Genomic DNA, 23529 nt, shown 5'->3' on the forward strand with positions numbered 1-23529 from the left:
GCTAATGGAGAGGATATGTTGAAACCACCAGGCATATTGTTATGAGGAGAACAATAGATATTGGCAACATTGTTTGATCCGTGTGCCAAGGGTAAAATTAAAGCCGTATGTTCACCCCACCAGACACAGATTGTGGATGGATGTTTACGTAAACAAAAGGGTTTGTTGAGCTGTGTTATCATTTTCTTCCTTTGGCTCTCCAACTTCTAGGCCAGGTACATCAATAAACTCTTTTCTGGAAGAGTCTGGAAGAACCACATCAAGAGTAACAGTTACACGAAACCTCGGTTGATTACCATGTGGATATAAAATAATTTCTTTTCTTCCCTTAACCTCTCAGAATAGCAGCAATCACAGCCAACCCCTTTATTCTTGCAGGGAAAAAAACTCCACTATAAAGACCCAAGAGATTTTTCCTGAGAGAGCTTGGGGATCGTATCAAGAACAAGCTGTAGCAAAAGTTTTCCCATTTCCTACCTGTGCCACCCAGCATCCCGACCTCCTCAGCATGGCTTGTGGCAGTGCTAAAGCAATTGGTAGAAAATGAATCTGGAAAATTTCCCGGAGTGTACAGCTGCCCTTTTAACTCACACCTCACCAACCCACCAAGTCAAGGCACCGACATGTGGTGTGTGCTCCTCCGGGAGCCGCGGGAGCGCAAATACAGCTGTGCAGATCTGGCACACGGGGTCTTTCATTCCAGATTGGCTTCCTGGCCAGGCAGCAGTGAGCTTCCAGGGAAGAGTTACCCAGTACTGCCTTGTATGGAAAGAATAAGGCAGGGAAAAAACAAAAAAAAACAGAAAAATCTTTCAGTGGTTTATCAAACGTTGTTGTCCGAAGCTCCCAGTAGGAATATGCTACAAGTTGCTTGTGCATTACTGTACTCAGAGCTCTTTTGGGGTGTGTGATTATTGCTGGTCTTCATAGGATTTTATAAAAATTCCTGATAGATCTGGATGCATTGAAAAATCTTTCACCTTTTTTGGCTTGACTTTGGTTGTCTATCTATGAAATTACCAAAATTTCTCAATTTAAGAAGTTACAGGGGAAGCTTGATGCATTTGCTTTTTTCGTTATTTCATTTTTTTTTTTTAAGAGTGGATGCTATATTTTAATAATTTTATTAATTCATAACTATTTTTAAGAATAACAAAAACTATAATAAGGCTGTTACCATCTGGTTCAGATGAGTCTGGGACTGTAAGCATCTCTGGCTACTTCAACACAAAAATTTCTGTAAACCAGAATTAGATATTTAAAAATGCCCACATCTTCAATTTCTTTGTGGAAAATACCCAAGTCAAAGAAACTTTATTAAAAAACTTGCAGCGACAAATTTTCTCCCTTTCTGCATGATATCAGCAGCTGCTCTGCTTTAGAAACTGCATACAGCAATTTTCAGGGTTATCTCTGTAATTCTGGCTGGCACCGAGGCTTTTGGCAGAGATTACTTGCAAGGAAGAGTCTGCTACATCTTGTAGGTCCTACTTTGAAAACAGGCAGTCACAGGTACTGAAGAGATACATCATCTTCATTCTGCTCTGGCAGTTAGCAGGAGGACTGATCACTAAACTGGTCTAATTGAGCTCTTCTCAATCACTTGCAGAGATGAGAAAGTTGTTGGAGAGATATCACTGGAGGCTCTGGGATTTTCTTCTGAAGTCATTCTGAATTAGCTGCTAATGGGGAGCTTTCTTTGATAGCTCTTTTATAATTAAATGCAGCTGGATGGAAATCAACCACAAAGGGAACTCAAGTTTGTTTATCATTACTTCTGACTTTGTTAGCAGATGTTTTCTGAGTACCGTGGTAGCTTGTTTAATTTGTCTCCGTGTAATGTGAAGCAGGTAAACTTTGATTAATAAACTGACAAGAACATTCCTTCATTTATTTTAGAAGTTTCCATCTATGTCTGTTGTAGCACATGTGCCAAATCCCAAAAGAAAATAACTGTTTGTGTTTGATTTTTACTGTTATTTCTAAATCTAAGGCCAGATGAAAACGTGCTTGTTGGTAACACAGCCTTCACCTTTAATGGACACAACCACCAGCAAACTTCTGCCATGTGTGAAAACTGCACGTTACATTTCCCACTGGGCTATTCTGTGTTAATTTATGAACAAGAATTCACCTTGGTTTACAGGTTGTTTATTTTTCTATTAATTCCATTGGAAATACCCTCTGTTTTTGGGCTTAATATGTGCCCACCCTCACTAACTGTGGTGGATGACTGTATGCCCTCAGTCATGCATGTGTAATTTATATTTGATGCTGTCAGTAAACAGGTATCTTAGGAAAAAAGTGCTTAAATGCAAGTATAAAAAACTGAACTTGAATGCTTAAATGCATTTTTTCCTAAGTAAGACATCTACATCTCTGTGTGAAATTCAAAATCCCAACCAGAGCCTTTTTGCTTTGCAGATTGAGTGTCCAGTGCTTTAAGTGAATTATCTGAAAATCCTGCAGTGTTCCAAGCAACATTTTAAATTAAATAGATGGTCCACTTCCTGCAAAGTGTTTCAGATTAACATCTTGGGGATAGTTACTAAAACTGCATAGGAAATACATATGCAGCAGTTGGTTCCCATACATAAGATGAACAGCTTCTTTCTTATCTTCCTCTCTGTACTGCATGTTTTCCTTCTTTCTCTCTCTCATTTATCTGCTTCTAATCTGCAAGAAAATTATTTCTGCCTCTGTCTAGCCTGATCTCCTACATTTCAGAGCTGACCTTGCCTCAATTTGTAGCATTTATTCACCGCTCTTTTTTAAAATTATTATTTTTAATCTGCCCCTTCTAACAGCGAGGACTCGGACATCTGCTTCACATCACGGTGTGACGTGTGAAGCATCAGGTTTTTGTAGCTGTCCCATTATTAAGTGAAGGCTGCCCTCCTCACCCTGGCCCGTGTCAAGGCCACTTCCCTGGGCTCTGCACACCTGATCTGGGCACTGCTCATTGCTGGCTGGGCTTGTGGAATGAGAGATTCAGAAAAGGAGGGGTTGAGGGGAGAACCAGCATTGGCTTCACAGACTCAGGACTGTGTTTTGGGGGTTGGGCAGAGCTGGTGCTCAGGTGAGATAAAATCGCAATACCTCAGCCCAGCTACCAGTTTGTTCTGTCATTCCTGATGGATAGTTCTAGTCTTCAGAGAGAAACAGGATATTTTCTGAATACTTGGTGTCCCTCTCAATTTTTGATGCTTAAAACTCTACAGGTTTAAATTTACCACAGTTCTTCGTATTTGTTGTAAACAGCCTGTCTGTTGTTTCTTATTCTGTAGCTTAAGAAGTTGCTTTTCAATAATTGCTTTATAATTTTATTTTTAACTAGCCTTAATGAGTCAGAAATGGAATTGACAATAGTTCTTGCTTTTTTAGAGCAAACATGTTAAAATTAACCTTCCACAAGAGAAAAAAAAACCCTGTTTTCTCACCTGCTAGCAAAACCACATTTCCTTGTGACGTTCTTTGTGTATCTGATGACTGTTGAGGTTCTTTGGTGATAAAGTGAAGTACAAATTGCAGCAAATTAATGGGAGAACATTTTTGAAAGGACAATCAAATCTAATTCAGTGGACCTCACCTTGATTTGTGGCTGTTTGGTGCACTCAGCTGTGAACCAGCACTGCTTGTGAGCCTCCTGCCAATAAGGAGGGCTCCAAAGTCAGGAATTAATTCCTGGGGGACTCTGGTTTCAGGGATTTGGATGCCTGAGCTCACAGCCCCAAAACCCCGATCACGCAGACACTGGCATTGCTGCAATATCGGGATCTACGGGCCTGAGCTAATATTTTAACTACTGAGAAACGTAGGATATGCAGAAGATGATGTGTAGAAAAAAGAAAAACTTTCCTGAGTCATCCTTTTTTAGAGCAGAACAAGGCATGAGATAGTAAATATTGGATATTTTACTCTGCCTTTACGTTTCCGAGACTGGGTAACGTTGTGAGCTCTCCTTACAAACCCCAGAGCTAAGGGATTAGCAGAACCACGAGGTTTCCTCTATATTCACCATCCAAGAAGCAGATTAAAAAAAGGATATACCATTTGATCAGCAGCTTCCTGCATATGGAAATCCTGGGTCACCTTGCTGCTCCTTGATGTCTAAACCCGCTCTCAGGTTTCTGCAAGGAAAACGTGTGTTTTGCCACCGTTTTGAGGACAAAGACAGTGGAATTTAGCAGTGCTGGGGAATGCCAAGGAGTCGAGCTCTGAGCCCACGCGGGTCACCAGGGAGGGTCACCACAGCCCGGTCAGGTGGTGGCTGCTGAGATGGTTTTGTTTGCAACATTTTCACACATATTTATTCAATAAGGCTTTTGTTTTACTGAAACTGAGGAACACTATATGGCATTATCCTGATTTTGAAGTGACAGCGCCAAGGGGACTTCAGTAAAGGATTTGAAGGCAATTGAATCTGAAAAGTAAAGCTTTGTGATTGCTTAGTTATTTTTTGAAGCCGTGCTTACATTTAAGATTTATGTACAGAAACAGACTATATCAATAGTAGTGAAGTGGTTTCAGGCCAAGCCTTTTTCAAAGAAACTTATGAACAGAAGGTCATTTCAGAGTTCTTTCTTCTCTTGCAAAGAGACAAACACAAATCCCACCTCGCTGTATTTGTATAATATATAATACATTATTACGCTGCTGCATTTTAGTAAGTGCTTGTACTTCCACAAAAATATTCTTTATTCTTGATTATAGTGCACTGCCAACTGCAAGCAAAAGCAATTGTTATCCTCAGAGTTTCAGTGACCTATTAGGAAAATATAAATTATGACAAGATTTTTTATTCTCTCATCTGTAAACTTCTGAAGCCTCATCTTACACTGTCTAAACCCCATCTTAAAAATACATAACACAGAGAATCCTTTCCCGAATCCTCTGATGATACTACAATATTGAATCATCTTTATATAATTATGCTGGTGAATATGAGGTATCATTGTTTTCAGTATCTTTCATGAAAGCTGTTTTGACCTTCAGATTAAAGGATCCATATGGATTTCCAAATGCAAAAGTTGGAGCTCCTGTTTTAAAAACTAGAGCTCTGGTTCGGCACGCAGACATCTGATGTGCTTCCACTTGAAAAAACGCAATTGTAGCAGCCCATATCCCGTCTGAATTTTTCTCCTGGGTAAACTCTTATAAACGAGTGCATCGTGCATAATGAGGATTGGAGGTTAGCTGCTTCCAGTGAATTCCTTTTCAAAGTGCAAGAAAGAAGCAGAGCAGCAAGGAGGAGAAATCCATTGGTATTTGAGCTCTGTAGGATGAAGAGGTTTGCTGCTGGGGGAAGATCAAGAGGAGGCAGTAGGAATATTTTGGGCACTTCTGAAGGAGAGATGGAGACCATCTGGTAGAGAGGATGCTTAAAGGAAGAATGCCAGGACAGAGATAAAAGTAAAGGGAAAGGAAATAGTGACTGAGTAACATCAAAGAGCCAGGCTGACTGTAGAGCAGAAATGAAGTAGTAGCAGTGACCCAACACAGGCAAATCCCGATACAAATGGTGACACTGGGCCAGGGATCCACAGGACTCACTGAAGGCTCAGGGGAAAAGCTCAGTGCTTTAATTTCAGGAAAGTCTCCAGGAAAGTGGCGTTGACATCTTTGGAAGGCTTATAATTTAAAACTGATGCAGTAAGCAGGGTTCCTGCTGTTTCAGAAATACTGTCCTGGAGTCTAATCCAGATACTGTCACTGTAGCAGAATTTCAAGTGGAGAGACGCCAGGAAGAATGTTTCTCCCCTCTTCAGCATCAGCATCTTTTCATTTGGATGATGTGAAGGGTATTAGAGGTTTCTGTTGAGTTGCCTCCTAAGGCTCGTGTCCTGAAGCCATGGTTGGTGTGTGGTCCTTCCCTGTGCTGAGCTGGAGCTGATCTCATGTCAAAAAGGGAGATGCTGGTTTTGCTTTGCTTCTGCTGAAGCAGAATAGCTGTTGGCCAGCCCTTTTCTCCTGCCAAAGCCTGGAAAACCTTGCTGTCACTGGAATTCCATCCAGAGGGAAACTATGACAATCCCCATGGTTTCTTTGGGTGAAACAATACAGAGTAAATAACTCTGATATTCCCTTGTGTCTTGGTTCTCCTTAGCATTGCTTTTCTGCCCTAAAGGTAGAGAGTGGGGGCAGGTGATAAACCTAATTATAAAGGCTGTGCTCCTGTCTCTCTCCACCTTCCTTCTTCCCACCTGCCTATAGGAGGAAAATTTCTGCATTCTAGAGAAACTGTGCTTTTTGAGGCTAAATACCTCTGTGGATTCAAATTCAAGGCCTGAAAAAGTCTCTTGGGGTTTTTTTCCCTTTTTTTTTTTTTTCTCAACAAAACTTGTGTGCTGCCTTTTTACTGAAGTCAGTCCAAGGAAACAAAAAGAAGAAAGTATTTCCACAGGGTGATTAATCCCATCTTAAAACAAGTGTGTAAGACAGGTAGGATAAGTCTCTCTCTGAAAATGCCAATCTGTCACCACTATCTATAGAAGGAGCCTTCACGAGTAGCTTGGAGTAGGTGTTTGACTTTTACACAGTTAAATTTAGACAAGATGATTGCCACTTTATAAGTCAAAGTGTTTGTTTATCAATGATTAACCATAATAGAATGAAAAGTTATGAGAGATAACAAAAGTAAAAATATAATGCCATTGATGGAGATATCACATCATAAGAAATAGCAGTGACAAATGCAGATGGTTAACATTTACATCCCCATTGTTTTTACTTCACTGTTAAATCTTCCCAGATTTTGGGTCTCGTTTGATCTGAAGAAAGAAAAATTCGCCTCTGCTTTGGCATAAGCAAAAACTGCTGAAATACCAGTAGGATAAAGAAGTGATTTGTCCTGGAAATGTCAATTCTTATGTGTAAGGTCATTAATCCATAAAACGAATTTGCAAACATTTATAGGTTTCCTTTAGTGTTGTTGGTGGCTCACTTGTCATGCTTCTGCCTGGGCTCTAAATGAAGATTGTGCTCAGAAGACCCTGGCAGGACTTGGTTTTGCACCTCTTGACCCAATGTATACAGCCAGTTACACTGAAATAAACACTCTTGTCATTTAGGAGAATTAATCCTATTTCAGGCTGTTACCCAAGGGCTCCACTGCATGAGATGCTTTCACCATTCATTACCATATTGCAGAAATAAGTAAATAAAATTCATTTTTCCTATACAAAAAATTAATTCTTGACTGTGGTGTAGTTTGCAAAGTTGATAAAGTTTGCAAAAAAAATCCTGCAACACCTCAGTAGTGCTCAGAAGCTTCAGCATATTGGGACGCTAAGAATTTTAAACAAAGTTGGAAAAAGCATATGGTGTATATGGACGGGAAATCCTGTGGTAGTTTTGATTTTACAGAGAAGAAAAGTAACTGCTTAAGTTCATAAATCTGTTGTATGCAGTATTCAAATAGAAATATTCAAGATCTTAACTTCCCTGGTTTTTTTTTTTTTAATGTTGCTTTCAAGTACAGATGGGCCTCTACCACAAGTTTGGGATCCAGATTTGGGCTTGGACCTGACCTTTATCAGAGTTTAGGAAATGCTGAACCCAGCATCTGAGGTCAGGCTCTGGAGGGATTAAAAAAGATGCTGCAAAGATCTGGATTGAGTGGATCCCCTCCATGTTTCAAGGCATTGGTGTGGAAAATACAAGGACTTTATTTGACCAGTCTCTAAGGTATTTCAATTTTAAAATGGGAGACTTTTAGTGGAGTGGGAGGCTGCGATTGTTGTTGTGCCTAAAGGATGAAATTGCATATGGGGATCCGATTGACTGAGTGCTGTTGGAGATTGTAACAGGAGACAGGAACTGCCTAAAATGGTTTCCAGCTTAAATCCTTGTCCAAGGTCAATAAGAGTATCTGTGAGAAAATACTGAGATCCCTGATTTATTATCCAGTACTTTTACGACAATAGGGTTGCCTCAGTATAATTCTTGACTTGTCCTAAAAGAGGATAAAATACCTTAATAACACTATACACCTAGGTGAAGAAAGAGACTGCAAATGCTCTGAGATTCTCATCAGGCTACAAATCCCTCATATTTCCAAGATTAATGGCTTCTAATCCGTTTTTAAATGTTCCATGTGGATAGTGAAGGCGTAACTATCAAAACACTGTAAAATCATAATGTCTGTGTAGCTATAAATTACTGTTTTCAAAATGAGCTGGAGGTCTCCAACTTATTCCTAAGTGCAAATTCTTAGATGGTATAAAAGTGCTCCAAATAATGACTAGGGGCAAAATTTCTGGCTTTTGCCATGGGGAAGCCAATTGCTGGTCTGCCTGCTAACTCCATAGCAGTGTCTGTCCTGGTGACACTGAAATTGTCCTAAACAGTATAGATTGGGTAGATCAAAATCATTTCAGATCAGAGATTGATTGAAAGGCATGAGTCTCTTTGCATATTTCTCTGATGTGTCTTGTGCTTTTCATTTGTCAAGTTCTGAACTACTTTGTATGAGCCTGATGATGAATTCAACTCATACTGAAGTACAAGTTTCATGACAGATTGCTTTAAAAAAAAAGTTTTATTGGCTTAGAGTATTTTCTTAAGCCAAATTAATGCATGGCATTACAGAAAACAGGTAAAAGAGAACTTCCAACTCATTATTATTTGAGTTAAATACATATGCAATGATTACTTCCAAAAAACAACAACACAAAGCATGATTTAAAAGATCATTAGGATAGTCTTTTGTGGGGCACAGAAAAAACCTTTACAGATGTTATGGGCTCTTTGGGGTTATGCTTAAATAAAAATTTTGAGAAGTGCCTCATTTGAATTTATACTCCCTTTGTGGTCCATCAAAAAGGATTCATCTCCTATTCAAATGACGAGTCAATATGTTAGTCAGATCAAATACCACTAATAAGATGCTAAAAATGCTTCTGAGGAACAGGGGGATTTCTTTAACAAGCCATAAAGTGCTTTTTAATCCATTTTTGACTTGTTAAGTTCTTTGTGATTCTCACAACTGTTCCATCGTGACACAGTTTCAATCCTTCGTGCAGATGGAAAAAATCAAGGTGTAAATCAAGGGCAGTGCATGGATATTGCTTTTCCTCTCCAGCATTTCCCAAAACCACTGTGGTCCTCCTCCTTGTCCTTTTCCATCTCATGTCTATTTAAGACACTGATGCTGGTGGGTGTTTTGGGTTGATAAAGCTGTAATTGATGAGATTGCCAAATCACAGAGCCCGAGATTCACTAAAGATCCAAAACAACATAAAAGAATGAAACTCCGTCTCTTCCCCACAACAGAGGTGGGAGGCTTTGGAGAGGAGAGATGCTCCTGGTGTCCTGAGAGAAGGAAAACCTGGATTCCCAGCTTTGGTCTCTCCTCTGCTTTGCAGAGCCATTTGCTGAGTTATCTGTCTGTGGGAAGTGCCCCGGTATTGCAGTTTTGCTGCAGACACAGCTGCACGGGGCCCGGGGACGTAGGAGTTCTCAAGATATATCTCTCTATCAGCGGCAAAAAATGCTGAATAGATGCAGATATTATGAAGAGGCTGATGAAGGAGTGGGTTTTTTGCATATCTTCCTGGTCACATCAGCAGAGAAGAATTCTCCTGTGCCTTAGCTCTGGGGTCAAAGAGTGATCCTTAACATTTGTCTGATACCCAGGATGTATTTCCCAATCTGCTGATGGCAGTGGCAAAACCCCTCAGCCTGTTTTGATTCAGTTGAAGTTTCATACTATTCATTTTTATTTTTTTCTTTAGCTAAATATATTTAAGTTTTGGGTTGTGAACGACAAATAGAAACTAAATAGCTACTTAAAAAAACAAAGTAAAAGTGGTTTTGATTAGCACTGTTATCCTTCCTGACTTTGCTCACCTCTGGAGACCAGAATAAGTCAAAATTCAAACTTCACTACCAAATCTTTGCAGATAACCCTGAAAATAGTTTATGAAATTCCCATCATGACTTTTTTATTTGCTGAAAGCACAAAGCATTTGACCATCCCTGTAATTTCTGATTGTATTTGTGGCTGACAGAACAGAGCGTTGTGACAAGTTTATCCTCAGATTTTATGTGGAACAGGAGGCACTAGCCCACAACACACTTTATTCCATAAACATAAATTAGTTCATTCATTAAAATAAGTTTTTCAGGATTAGGTCTGTGAGTATCAACCTTTTGTGATGGAGAAAATAAATAGCAATGTTTAATAAATACACAGTGTACTAAGATTGTATTTATTAGTCTTTTGACATTTTTATCTGGCTCCTATAAAGGAGTCTTTGGAGCTGGGACAACAACTGGTGCAGGTAAATTTCCTACATTGTGAAAGGATCTGGTATTTAGTTTATGGGAAGCAGGCCTGAGCAGATGTGAAAAGTTCAAATAAAGGAAGGCCAGATAAACGCACTTTTGTGGCTGGAAAATCAAAACAGATGTTATTATTCAACCACAAAAAAATCTATTTGCACTTAAGTAGCATTAGGTGTCTGACTAGTTATATATTTTTTTTTTAGTGAAAACAACAAAATGATTATAAAATTATATAGGCTGATAAAGTGCTTTGAAATGTTACCAGTGGACTGAATAGTTAGCTAATAGAAAAAACCAAGCAGATCTTACAAGACCAATAGAAATATGAATAAATCTATTTTTGAAGGGAAAGTGAAGAAAGATACACTGGAGGAGCAACAAAATTGAATGGACTCTCCTCTCTGAACCCTTGATGTACATCAGAGAAATGTCGATTTAAGATGGGTGGATTTTACACTGCCCATAATCTTTTCTGGAGACCTGCCCGTATAGAAAGGTTGATGCTGGCAGAGGATGACAGGTGCTGGAGATCCTCAGGAGCCCTTGACTACAAGAAAACACTCGCAGGGTGTGAATGCTGCCAAATAGTCTTGCAAATTATTTCTGATTAAAAAAGAAAATTCGATTTGGTTTCAGAAATGTACATGTCAAAGAAACACCTAGAATAGATGGAATAATACAGGAGAATAAAAATGATTATTTTTGTCTGTGAAAACCTGCTCATGTGGGCAGTGGAAATAATCCTTTTTTCTGGAAAAGCTGATCTGATTTGAAGAGATTTTGTTGGCCTGACACATTTCTGCTCTTGATATCCAACTTTTCTGCTCTTGCTTGCTGGGAGTCAGAGGTAAATTAAGAGTAGGTCTTGTTGGCTTGCTGGAGTTGGTGAAACTTGTTAATAAATTTGGGGTTTGCTGTCTGTTGCTTCCCTCTTCTTTGGGAAATGGAGTCCAAGACATCTTCATCTCAAGAATGGTAAAAGAGAGGACAGAGCTGCTTTTTGTTCCAGTTTGAGTTGCTGCAGGAACACTGAGGGTCTGCATGGTTGGGAGGATGTTGTGAAATAACAGAGCTTTTTCCTGTTTGTGCAGTTATTCAATATTTGATCGTTGCTCCTCCTCCTCCCTGTCTTCAGCACCACCAGGTCTGGTCCCCATTAAGCTCCCATCCTACATCCAAGCCACCCTTCCAGTTCTGCTGCTTTTCCTGAGGTGGAGCTGCCCTGCACTGGGAGATGGAGAGCTGAGATGTCTGGGACATGAGGCCCCTCCCCAGCCCTCCTGTTTTCCTCTGCATTTCTGGGGAAAACTCACACAGATCTGCTCTGAGGAGCTGGACTTTTCAGGGCAGAGATGAGTGGTATAACCAAAGGTTGGCTGTCCCACCTCATATTTAGGGTTAGGAGCCTTGCTCAGTGAGCCTGTAGCTCACTTATTCTCTGCCTGAATGCCCCTAGAACCCATCATTGCTGTGCACTCTCCTCTCTCACATTAAGATTACAGGGAGTTACCTCTTAGTTTAATTTAAAGATTATTGCAGCTCATTTGGGCTCTTCCCTGGTCTTAGAGCTCAGTGGTTAGTAGTCATCAGTGATGATTACTCTCAATATTTGGGATTTTAGGGAAAAAAAAACCCCAAAACCCCACCATTGTAGCTCCTCAATCACACAGGTCTTCTGCACTTTTCCCTTATTTAAAAATGAAGTGATACCAGAGGCCACACCTTGTGGAGAGGTGAATGCTTAGCCATGATTTGTAAGTTTATGAAACTGTTGTTCTTGGGAAGAGTTCGAAACTGAAAAAAAAGAAACAACAAAAAAATCCCACTCAAAAGTAAAAAAAAAAAAAAAAAAAAAAAAAAAAAAAAAAATTCAAAACAAGATTAAATATTAATTCTAAAGGTGAACGTCTGGTTGGCTTTCAGGCTATGTCAGAGTCCTAAAGTCAAAAATCAAAAGGTTTTTAAAGATCTGAAATTCCTATTAAAATCTGTGGTTTAGCAGCCTAAATCCCATTGAAATGCAGTGTAATTAAGATTTCCAACACACTTGGGGTTTATTTCTAAGAAATGATGACCTGTAGGCAACTTACTGCATTTTCAAGGGACTATGTAATTTTAAAACTATGAATACTGGTCATTTCTGTCACGGACCTTAGAAAACCTTTGTAAAAATGCATAGTCTTTAAGAAAAAACTTATTTTTTGTGACATCAGGACTCAGCTAATACAGCTTCTCACTTGAACAGTTCCTTCACATTCTCACTGAGCTTGTGGTTGAGATATTCCTGTGAAGGTGGGAAAATATTATGTGAGAAAAGGTGGTGGGACCATTTGTCTTTGACTCCTTTCCTTATGGAGATGCTGAGTATCCCACTGATACAAAAGGGTCAGAGAGAGCAAAATGTGTAAATAATTTAATAAGCAAAAGAATTGTAAGACAGAAACTCACCAGAGTAAGGACAATGGAGTACAAAATGCCATAAAAGATAATAGGCTTAGATGAATTGGCATGTGTTAGTGATTATGCAATCATTCATTTCCCACAGATTTCTTTTTATAGGAAACCTTGGAAAATCCCTGAAGAACTGACCGAGTCGTTTAACCACAACAGGTTTCTCTTCGACGTGGCTGGGAGTGGGCGAGGAATATTTTCACATCTCTGTGCTCTGCTGGTTTGGGAGTGCTGGAAGTCAGGGCGCAGAGGGCGGCGGGGGACGGTGACTCAGCCCGGGGCCGAGCGGGTCCCCCTGCCACCCTCCCTGAGGGAACACTCCCGTGTGATCAGGGGCTTTGAGGGTTGGTCCACGGCTGAGGAGGGGATTTTTGCTCCAGAGGATGTTCCCAGAGCCGGGCTGGATGTGAATCCCTCTGGCTCACAGGGAGCAGCTGAGCTCTCCTCGGTCACTGGCAGAAGGAGTCATTTGCTTCCTTGCTGTCATGGGCTGTTTAAATACTTGTGTTTCTGACAACAATTTTCCTTCACCGCTGGGCTAAGGAAAACAAGTCCTCGAGCAGCAGTTTGAGTTTCTTGAAATTTTTTCTCCTTCCTTTTCTTTTTTTTTTTTTTTTTTCTTTCCAAACAGGCTGCTCTCCTTGCGTTCTTCAGAGCAGCTCCTCAAAGTGTCCCTGCTGCTCCGAGATGTGTCACTGGAGGGGCCACCCTTCACTCAGCTGCCTTGCTCCAAACCCAGCATCCTCATGTGTGTAACATCTCTCTCAGATCCTCCTTCTGCTAAAGCTTCCTGGTGTTGGGCTGGATGATCCTGGAGGGTCCTTTCTGATACCTTGAGTTTTAGTTTTCATATTTTTCAGATTCTGTGCTGCCCAGGGGCAGCTCTGAGCTCACACTCAGGCTCACTCAGCTCTGCACACAGCAGGGACACAAAACAAATCCTTCTCCTGCTGCACACCAAGGACAACTTTCAGCCCCAAAAGCACAAACAGGGGTGGCTGAAGGGAGGAACAAGAAGGATGGGACCTCACAACCTGGAGCTGTAATTGGACAATTAAACCCCAATGTGCAAATGGCCCAAAACTTATAAAAATGTAAGACCTTGTGACCGATCAGCCATTTTGTGACCATTCACGTTTTGTAGCCCTGGCCAGGCTCTTGTCCTGCCCAAGGTGTACCCTGGAGGCCTTTTAATAAACACCCACTTTATTCTTTAGCTCTGTCCAGTCTCTGTTTCAGATCAGCCTTCCAAGGCATCATTTCCAACTTGAGATACTCTGTGATTGACTCCACGACTTGCTCTGCTCAGCCCTGTGGAACAACCAGGCCCAAGCCACAATGGTGAAGAGAGGAAACGAGAAGGTTTGTGGAGTTTCATGGAGATTTGTTGCCCCAAAAGAAAGTTTCATGGAAATTTGTAGCACTCTGGATTAGGGAGGTAAAATGGGTTTAATCACACCCATCTCATAAGAACCTCCAAGTATTTTTGCTGGTATCACTCAAATGGTCTTAGCTGGGTGCAAGGTGTTATTCTTCTTTCCATATAAGTAGCAATATGAAATGGTGAAACAAACTTTGAACGCCAAGTCAGTTTAAAAGACTGAAAAATAAAATCATTTGGAGGATCTGGATCTCCCTCATGTTTCAGCTTTCAAATTCAGAATTCTGATGTCTGAGAGATGCCATAAATCAAACCTTTCACCAGGTTACAGACATTTCTGAACATGAAATTGTTCATTATTAGAAAAAATGAAACAAAAGAAATCTAAACTAAATCCTGCAAATGATTCAAAATGGTCATTAAGAACATTTGCAAATACTTATCTTAGCTGAAGTTAGATGGGCACAATTTTGACTAAGCCACAATTTTTTTCCCTTTAGTTACATTACTAAGTCAACTATGAATAGCAATGTTTTAATTTTTAAGAGATATTGCCTCTTTATTCAGTTTCAGTTCTCTTGTGTTAGAGTTTGACCAGCAGTACTTGGATAAAAAAAGTAAAACAGGGTGAGGGGCTGTACTAGAAAAAGAGTTTGATCAACCCCTTTTCAAAACACCAATACCTCACTAAATCCTTCCCCTTCCTTCAAAATATCAGCAAACAACATCAAAATATCAGCAAACAACATTAAAACCATGAGGGAACCTGATGGTTGAGCTCACCTGATGGCTGAGCTCACCTGATGGCTTCAGGTCACCAGCAATGTTCCAGAGTCAAGAGTTGTGCCTGAGTTTGTTTCTCCCCCAGTATCTGAGCTGATCATGGTTGCATGAAATAAGAAAAGCAGTCAGCTCCAGTTGGCTCAGGGCAGAGCTTCTAAAAGAGAAAATTTCTTGACAGTCACACAATAAATTTTAAAAAGTTGTCATCAGTGAAAGCTGTGCATGATTGTTCTCACCTACGTTTGAGCAAAAATGGCTCATGATTTCAGGTTCCTTCGAGTTGGTCACTGAAAATGGAGCTGCTGCCCATGTTCCTATTTTAGATTTCTTAGAATTATAGAATATTTTGGCTTGGAAGGGACCTTAAAGATCATCTCATTCTACCCTCCTGCCACAGACACCTTCCACTCTCCCAGGGTGCTCCAAGATCCATCCAGCTTGGCTTTAGACACTTCCAGGGATGCAGGGGCAGCCACAGCTTCTCTGGGCACCCTGTGCCAGGGCCTGCCCACCCTCACAGGGAAAAATTTCCTTCTAAAATTTAATCTAAATCCACTCTTCTTTAGTTTAAAGCCATTCCTCCTTGCCTACAGTTCCTTTCTAGCTCTCCTGGAGCCCCTTTAGGCACTTGGAGAGGCTCTAAGGTCTTCCCAAAACCTTCTCCAGGCCGAGCAACCCCAACTATCTCAGTCTGTTGCCACCCTCCAATCTTTCCATGGTTTTTTTTTCTGTGTTTACAGCCCTCAGTGGCCAGGCTGCCAAGTTTTAAAGTCTTTTTCATATTTTCAGTATGAAATATTTTCATATTTTCAATATTTGTGAAATATTTTTGCAGTTAGGAAACACAAACGTAAGGTAAACCCCGAGTTGCCCATCGTGTTTCCTTCCACAGGGCATGGACACCAGCCGGAGTTCCTCTTGCAGCAGTGCACTGAACCAAACAATGTCTGTGATTTTAAAGCAGTGTTAATCTAAAGCAACGAGTTCTGAATAATGTTTATTAACTATATTTTAATGACTTGTCAGTTTTCTAAAGCACATGCTGAAGTATTTTAGAAATCACTTAGTAAATGCAGTTTTAATTCTGTTCCCATATTCATGGGCTGCTACTTACTTTAAAAAAAAAAAAAAAAAGGAGAGATTAGAAGGTTCAGATTTAGAGCAGCAAATTGCTCTGCTAATCTGCAGGTATTTCTCTTCTTGATATGGCCACTAATGTCTAATCTTAGCAACGCAGGCTCAATCATTGTGCTTTTTCATTAGAGCTGCAATGAACTGTGTGCCAGGGACTTGAACTCTGGTGACAAGCTGCTCCGAGCCTGCGAGCTTTCACAGGAAAATGTTCTGTGCCAGTCTAAAATGATCCTGTTGGGTTTGTGCAAAAGATGGGGAGCTCACCACACGAGCTCTGGTAGGAGCAGAGTGCCTGTGAACCTCTGGGCCGCCTGGGGTTTGGGCTGGACACAGACAAGAGTTTATACTGTGAAAAAATTTCAAGCCTTTTAATTTGTTCCCATGTCTCATGAGACAGAAAAAAGAAAATCTTGGGATTTTATTTTTTTTTCCTGCAAAATGTCGTGGAGTAAGGCTATGGAGCACATCTTTCCTTCTGGATGCTGTCAGCAATGTTGGGAATGTCTTCAGAGTTGGGATTTGGACCTGAACCTCCCGCCATCCCTGGGCGTGTAACCATCAGGCTATGGGTGAGTCTGGATTGGCTTCCTCTGTCTTTCCTCTGGCTATCCAAACCCCTCATCCCAGAATTAAAATCCTGGCAATGACCTTTTTTTTGAGAAAAAGCTACATCTCTGTGAAAGTTTCAGTGCTATAATAATTTTTTGATCAGCTGGAGTTTTGGTGAGCTCTTTTTGCTGAAGTTTTTAATGGTTGCGATTGCTCTGTGACCTCGGTGTTGTGATGTCCTTTGTGTGACTTCTGTCCCTCTTCTTGGAGCCTGGAACAGACTGGTTTTGGTAGAGAGCTCAGTAATGGGAGATGGTCATTGATGTTCATTTCCTTACGAGTTGGGGGTGTTACTCTTGAAAGGGACTTGTTTGGAAATCCTCACCTAGAGGTGAGAAGTACCTCCGGGGATTTATTTCCCAGGTGTTGCTGAGCATGGAATTCTTGATTCCTGTTTTCCGCTTTTCCTGGTACTTGAGTTTTGCCTTCCTGTATTCCTGCATTTCCAGTATTTCTGTTTCTGCAGCCAAGTGACCATACAGATTGCTCCCAACATGCTCAGAGCTTATCCACTTCCCTGTAGAACAATCTTCTCTGTCTTTGTGGTTTTCCTCTGTCTCTATAGTCTCCTAATTCTTTTTTTCATAATCTTTCATCTTACTCATTCCAAGTATGTACTAGTTTTGATCCTCCCCTAGAAACTTATTTATCAGTTCTTTTCCTTGTCAAACAAAGGGATTAAAGATATCCTTTGAAACCAGTGGTCATTTGACCATGCACTTTAAAGACAGTGAAGCTCCTGAGGACCAAAATGGTGAATACAGCCCAAAACCAGCCTTGATTTAATATTATCAACTTTATAAGTCTAAACTTCTGCTTTCTGTTTTTCTGCTTGGACCTATGGCCCTCTGTGTAAAGAATTCAGGGTGTGGGGGACAATTAAAGAAGTCACCATCATTTTCCAGAGCCGACTTCAAAGAAAAGCTCACTTTTCCCATTGCTTTTTATCTTTGTTCTATTCCTAGTGTTTACTCTTTTTTTTTTTTTTCATGCTGCTGTTCTAATTTTTTCCCCCACTTTTAATTTCTCTATTAACTTTAATTAGGCTCATGAGCTTGATCACCAGGTGGGTTTTCCCCAAGCTTCCAAAGCAATGCTTTCCAATCAGCAGCAGGCTTGCGAGGGAATTTTGTTAAGCTGCAGATAGGAGATAGAAACCTAATGTGATCAGATCCGGTGTGCCTCATTGCAAAGTGTTTTTTATATCTGGTGAATTTGCCAAGAAGTGTTATATATTTAATTATTTCTAAGCAGGCAGGCTCAAAAGCCCCTGATCAGTGGGGTACCAGAGTGTGAGTGAGAGAGGAGGGATGTGGTGTTAGCCAGGGGAATGATTCATACCTCTGAAGTTAACCAAATGCTCGTGTATCTCAGGGAAGTTGCTCTGCATCTTCCAACTGCCTTTTTTTTTTTTTTTTCCTGGGGAAAATGCAGTGTAGGAAAAAAATATGGTGAAAAAAAACTTACATTAAAAAAATCCCTGGATTCATTTCTGGAGAATCTCAGCAGATGTGAGGTCCAGCTCTAGGAAGGAAGATTGGCATGCACCTTTTGGGAGTTCATGGTTTTCCTGGGCAGGTTCTTACAGCGTAAGCTTTTCCTGTCTCAAATGCTAAGTAGCATAAAATACGAGCTATCAGGGTAAATTGCAGTTTTTGCAGCCTTTGCTTGGCATATTTGCATATTCAGAATCTGCCTTGGGTTTTCTTGTTTTTATTCTTATTCTTCTAAAAGTACATTTACCTGGAGAAGGGCTTAGTTCTGAGTGCACAAAATAAGCATTTTCTCTGCAGTTGACTTTAATCCTGCCAAAAGAATTAACACTCAGAGCAGAAAACCTTCTTTGGGTCCTACAGGGCATTAGAACATCTCAGGTACTGGCTGCTGGTTTAATAAAAGGATAGGATTTCCATTTACTTCAGGCAGGCTTAATGTATTGTTCTTGTAGTGAGACAGTCAGAATGAGTCAGGAGCCAAAGAATACACTTTATAGACACAAATAATCGTAAATTCAGAATGTCACCTTTAGGCAGAGGCATTTTTATTATTGTTAGTGGAGCTGCTGAGTAGGTTTGATGTTTTATTCTCTTGAGTACTAAATGTTCCAGAGTACCACAGCCCTATCTTTATCAGGCTCACAAGGAGGGAGCACAGCCAAACTTGCTTCCTATACTTCTCTATGATTGATAGCAGATGGCATGCTTTAAAATAAACCTATCCATTAGCAGTCCTCAGTGTTTTTACTCAAGGCATTTACAACTGTCTCAACCAGAAAACACATTCTCTCCACAAGCTCGTTTCAGTCTGCAACAGCTGTACAGGTGCAAATCTTTCATTAACTCTTAAACCGTGGTGAAATAAATGCTGCACTGTATTTTATTTTTAGTGGAGGAGGTTGCTCTTCAGAGGCAGAGTGGATTCTGTTCTCCCTTTGCATGTGGCAGGGGTTGGTGTTAATACACTGATATTGAAATATGGGAGGTTTTAATTTAATTTTTCCTTTTAAATCTGTCTTTTTCCTAGTCCTCTGTGAACCTTTAGGATGTTCCATTGCCAGGAGATAAACATGGCTGTCTGTAGGCATATAGAAAATAATTGGTGAGGTAGCAACACTGAAGGAATTTTAATTCAGGGCTGGGACTCTTGTGGGACAGCAGCCACCTCCTTCCCTGTCCCTGTGGCATCACGTGCAGTGGCAGCACTGGCTGGAACCCGATGGAGGGGAGGCTGCAGGGGTCCCCCACCTCTGCCTCACAATGGGGATGTTTTTCTCTCTCCCAATTTATTGGAGAGATGCAGAGAGGCACGCACTCACATGCCCACACACACACATACATTTTCAACCTGATTCTGAGCTCATTGCTGGCAGGACAGTCCATAAATAAATTGCTAAAACCTATCCCTATATTGCAGTTATTCTGCCTAGATTTCTATGCAATGCTCATAAAGGCTGTTAAAATTTATCCAGCTGTCCTTCCAATATAATGAACTCCCAAGCACCTCCCCAAACATTAGCACACTACCAGCAAGAGCTTAAAATATTAGTAGCAAATCTTTAATATTAGCATTTAGCATTAATATTAGACAAGATCTTAAAATATTAGAGCCAGATAAAAGAGTATTAACAGGGGTATAGGAGTCATTAGGCAGAATAACCATCACTGACTAAATGGATGCTGAAACTTTAACACGCAAACCAGTGCAGATGATAAGAACTTCACAGAGACAAGAGGATCCTTTCATTTAAAAGGAAGTTGGAGAGAGGAAGGTTAGGGATTTGAAAGCTGGTAAATAAAACAACACAGCGGGAGAAGTTATATAGAACGTGCTGTCTTGTTAGTGGTGATCATGTCCTATGTTATTTTTCTTAAGCTGAAAAGATAAAACAAGAAGACAGGCAATATTCTGTCACAAATAAATGGAAATTGGGGCATTTTTTGTATAAATCCAAAGTAGCAGGAGAAAAATACAAATGTGCTCTCAGCACTGTAAGTCTGTGTAGGGTAAAAGAGGTGCTAAAATGATTTAGCATGATGGACTGCAGATACCATGTCCTTTTTATGGCACAGCAAACAAAACCCAGGGAATTTGAACTTGACAGCATCGAGGTGGGGCAGTTTTGCCAATGTTGGGGGGCAGAGGTGCAGAGGGGCAGCCCCTGAGGGGGGCTGAGCTCTGGGGTGGCAGCGGGGACCAGCCCCCGGCACAGCTCTGCCCTGTAAGCACCTGAGAATTTGGTGCTAAATGAAACAGGAGGGAAAAAAAACAAGGCCAGCTGTAGACATAAGAAGTTTAAGAGCATCAGTACTTGCTTCCAGCTAATCTCTCTTGATGACTCCTGTAAGCAGCCACGGCTGGTCGTTCCTGTTAATTATTCAAAGCCCCACACCAGTTTTGCAGCTGAGTGGTGTAAGAGGATGTGCAGTGTCCCCATTTCTCAGTCTGACTGGGGGAAAGGCATGAGACATCGCTGAGTGACATCCTGTTTTCCACACAGGAAAGGTGAGACTGGGAGAGGCAGCAGCTGACCCCATTCCACAGCACACTGTCACCCTGAAACCTCACCTCTTCCTGGAGGGTCTGATGAGCTGGATGCAGGGCAGGACTCATCAGGGTCATATTGTATCTCAAAACTATGAGTGTGATGGCTTTTTCTGAAGGTTCAGGACTGCATTCTTGCGTGTAGATTAATAATCCAAAAGACATGTGATTGCATTCGTTAGTGCTCCATCACAGGAGGAAAAAGAGGGAAGAGCAGGCACCTCGGGATCTACATGGTGTCCACCATATCCTCAGGCTGCCAGACACTAGAAGGTCAAGCCTGCTCTTTTTTCCCCGTAAAAAAGATGGGGGCAAATTTTTAACAGGGCTTGTCATGATAGGACAAGAGATCAACCTAAAGAGGGTTGGTTCAGCTTGGAAATAAGGAAGACTTTTAATAAGGGAGGTAAAACAATGAAGGAGGTTGTCCTGAGAAGTGGTGGCTGCCCTGTCCCTGGTCAGGCTGGATGGGGCTCTGAGTAATGGGGTCTAGCTTGGAGCTTGGACTAGATGGCCTTTAAAGATCCCTATCAGAAAATAGAGAAAATTATTCCCAAAAAACAATCTACTCCAAAAAGATCTGTTCTAGAGGCAACCTTTGAGACAGCATTGATATGTTGGATGGGTGTCTGTTGATGCCAAGCCTATATAGATATATATTTGTATATATAGATATAGATATATCCCTCACAATATAATTTTTCCATTTCATTATAGCAAATACAATTTATTTCATTATACCTTTTGGAACTACCACTGGGCTTTTTTTTTTTTTGTGTGATACTTGCTTTTTTTGGTATCCAAGACTGCTCCCATCCACACAGTTCACATCTCCTTCAGGTCCTTTAGCCTGAAGCAGAAATTCTGAAACACCTGTCAAAGGTGGCTGCTCTTTTTGGTCCACTGGTGTTGTGGAGGAAGATATCCCAAGCCCATTCCTGATGTGATTAGGGGCTCTTTGAAGATAACTTTGCATAAATATCTTCTACAATATGCAGAATTTTGGTTGTCACTGATCTCACTGTGGTTGTTTCCAGGAGTTGAGGTGCACAGGTGCCCAAATATCCAAATAGTGGCACATATATTCTCCTGAAAGGCAGGGAAATATCTCTTTTTATTTTTCTAAATGGGAGTCACATTCACTCCCTCAGTTAAACATATTCTTAAGCACTGTGTGAACTTGGGGCCAGAGAACAGAGTTTATTATGATACCACAGGTTACTGCGAATTATGTGGGGCCTTTATAGCAATAGTTTCATTTAGCAAAGGCAAAAAAGAACAATCCTTTTATTGCCCCTCCAAACCCTTTATTTATTAATGACCTAGAAGGATACAATGTTGTTATTATTAAGAAATGAACAAATTTTACCTGGACGGGGTCCAGCACTCTCGGAACTGGTGTTGCCCTCTAATAGCTCCTTTTTCTGAATCAAGGAATGAGTCCCAGTTCCATGTCTGAGCTGGTAAATGGAGGGCAGCCAAGGGGGACAGGGAAGGGGAGGGTGGAGAGGGGCTACACTTAATCCCCAGAGGATTTGCCCTTTCTGTGAATAAGATGGATTTCTGATGCTGGTCTCCATGCCATTCATAGCAGCATTGCCAGTAGTAAATTTGTGCTTGCAGAACCCCCCATGCCCCCTGCTTTCTTGCCAGAACTTAACTCAGCTAAAATAAATCATATTTTGGAAAGCTAATCATACAGCCAAATAACAGAAAGGTATTGAAGAACTGTTGTGTGCCTAACATTAAATGAATTTAAGTTGGCAGTAAGGAACACACGCACTAAAAGTAAATGCAGTAATATGGGCAAGAGGAAGTAAAGGAATTTAAAAAAAATGTAATGCCAAACATTGGGACTGGTGTTCAGGCCCATTGCAGAACTAATACTGTGAATCCATTGCACGCAAACTTTTACAGCTTAAACGTTCTGAGTTAAATTTGCTGTTTTATCATTTTATTGTATTTCTTGGAAAACTAAAATATCAGGGGAATGTAATATTCCCGCCTTCAATTGTATTACAAAAGGTGTGTATAAGTCCTCTTTAAGGGAAGAACAGCTTGAGGCTGGGGTGTTTAAAGGCAGCTGAGAAACAAGGTAGAGCCTAAACAGAAGCAAAACATTAATAGAAGAGAGAAGTGAAAGGGGAAAAAATCTTCAACAAACCCCTCAACTTTAGGAGAAGATTAAATAAGTTTCCCAAGGGATCAGCATCCCTGAGATTAAACATTCCCATATGTAGGCTGACATTTTAAAATGTGGGTCTTATAAAAGATAAGGAGGAAATGGTGATAAATGCAACCTTAAATATTTTGAAGCACGACTTCCTGTATTATGTGGCAGTTGGCAAAACTTTCCGGGGAAAGATGAACACTGCAAAATCCAAGTGGTGAGTTGAGGTGGTGAGTAGGTGCATGAGTTTCCCTAAAAGTTCCCTCCTGTTGCTTCCTAGTTTGGTGTTCAAAACCTTCCACACCTTTGGAATAGCACTGCAGTGTCCCTTCAATGTTTAGGGATAATTTAATCTCAAAGACAGATGTTTTAGATCAATCGCTCAAAACGCAACAGTTTAGCAGTCAGAAAACACTGTCAGAAAAGATTTGTTGTAAGGAGGACAAAACCGTGAAATAAAATTGAACTTTTATCCCCATTTGGATGGGAACTGCGCTTGGCTGGGAATCCCAAGGGGACGAAGGCAGTGGCCTATCGTGTGTTGAAAAAACAAACAGATGACAGTGCTCTGCAGTAATCAAGCAAACGCTGCTTCTGGGAAATGGTGTGATCACCATTGTTCAGTGCTGCAGGACCCAAAAGAAAGAAAATTATTGAAGAAAGGAAGGTGGCC

The 23529-nt window shown here is 40.8% G+C and overlaps 1 long non-coding RNA gene across 1 annotated transcript in view; it reads left to right on the forward strand.

The window, feature by feature from the left end:
* Positions 1–14079, forward strand: part of LOC134552384 (uncharacterized) — a 30121-nt gene extending 16042 nt beyond the window's left edge. The window contains exon 5 of the long non-coding RNA XR_010080851.1: positions 7481–14079. This is a non-coding gene — a long non-coding RNA (uncharacterized LOC134552384). The remainder of the gene's footprint in view (positions 1–7480) is intronic.
* Positions 14080–23529: the final 9450 nt, after the last annotated feature.

Source organism: Prinia subflava, chromosome 6 (genome assembly GCF_021018805.1).
Source record: "Prinia subflava isolate CZ2003 ecotype Zambia chromosome 6, Cam_Psub_1.2, whole genome shotgun sequence".
Lineage (NCBI taxonomy): Eukaryota > Metazoa > Chordata > Aves > Passeriformes > Cisticolidae > Prinia > Prinia subflava.